A 1,569-nucleotide genomic window follows, 5' to 3' on the forward strand; every position below is an offset into this window, starting at 1 on the left:
TTGGAACGAATGTCCTCATTCCCCAGCACTTATTTGATCAGATCCCCTCGCTCAGTTTGATGTATTAATCCAATCAAAGACCGCCTCTAAGGCCGAGTCCAACAATGTACAATTCAATTAAGGACGCAACGAGATTATAAAATTCTAGTGAAGCACAACACTGCGCAGAGTCTTGGCTTTTGCATTAGAATTATCTCAGCTGATGTGCTCTTTCCGGTGTGACTCTCCTCTGGCCTTCCCACATTTTGCAGACATTGTAGAGATTGAGACCATACCTTGTAGTTTGTAGGGCCGGCGTTTGATCCAATTGAGCAACTGTACATTGGCGGCCATTTTGCCATGGCTTCTTCTGAGGGAACACCAGACCGACGTATTAACCGATCGACTGCGGGAAATGATTGTTAATCACTTCTTCTGCGAACAGTTCGTCCGATAGCGCGAGGAATCATTTCCGCTTACATCAGGCTGGACCACCCAGTAGGGTTCGCCTTTAGGAATTCCTTATAAGTTATCTGTCTGTAATTCGATTCCCGTCAGTCTCCTGCGTCTGCGTCTGTACTTTCTCCTCACCTCCTCTTCAGGTTTTGCTTGTTATCCCCACTTGTAGCGGGGCTAACGCCCGGTCGAATCCGTTACGTAAAACCCGACGGTGGTCGGGGGAAGAGTATAACTATGGGAGGGGGACGGGCACCTTGCGGAGCATGCAAGTTTCTGAGGAGAAAGTGCGTGAAAGGCTGTATTTACGCCCCTTATTTCTGCTCCGACGAAATGGGGCCACCCCAGTTTGGTGCTATACATGTGGTCTTTGGAGCGAGCAACTTCTCTAAGCTGTTGATGCAGCTGCCTATTCACCAACGATACGGTACCGTAGTTAGCGTATTGTATGAGGCAGAGGCTCGGCTTCAGGATCCCGTTTATGGTTGCGTTTCGCATATTTATGGTCTTCAGCAACAGGTAGGTCTATCAACTGCAACTGAACTGCACCTTTTCTTTCATCCCGATTCCCATGCAAGCAAATTCCTTTAGATGTTTCATTTTAGATTAATGAAATATTTAATATATGATGACGCCTGAGATGCCTGAAATCGTTTTGTTTTTCAATGCCAGGTTGTGAATTTAAAAGAAGAGTTGGCTGTTGGCTATGCTCAGCTCGCAGCCAGTAGCAGCTCAGTGGGGGCTTCACCAAGTCCTGAATATTTGAATGACAAGCAATCGGAAATGTCAAGTTTAACATATAATTGCAATAGCAACAGTTCTTATAATAAAGACTATTTGGATCGTACGGAAGACCACCATCAACAGATTCGATCCGGCAACGTTGCAATCAATAATTACAATGAGGGGGCCATGGAGGATGAGCGTTCATGGAGCAGTTATAACGTGCGGGACATACATGGGGGCATTCATCGCCTGTCTACATCCCAAGAGATGGATGTCTTCCAGGGCGTCGAAAGATTATCTGAGCAGACACGCCCGAATAACAGGCAGGATGGAGATCTGGAAGACTTGGTTTTCACCGTTCTTCGAAGAAATAATTCAAATGATATCACGGACAGCACCACGTCTTAA

At 46.2% G+C, this 1,569-nt stretch overlaps 1 pseudogene; it reads left to right on the top strand.

Moving 5' to 3' along the window:
• The first annotated feature begins 672 nt into the window (after window positions 1-672).
• LOC149149434 (LOB domain-containing protein 29 pseudogene) lies at window positions 673-1,569 on the top strand (annotated as a pseudogene).

The sequence above is a fragment of the Pinus tabuliformis genome, chromosome 9 (genome assembly GCF_031772625.1).
Source record: "Pinus tabuliformis cultivar Carrire ecotype Pingquan chromosome 9, CPIR1, whole genome shotgun sequence".
Lineage (NCBI taxonomy): Eukaryota > Viridiplantae > Streptophyta > Pinopsida > Pinales > Pinaceae > Pinus > Pinus tabuliformis.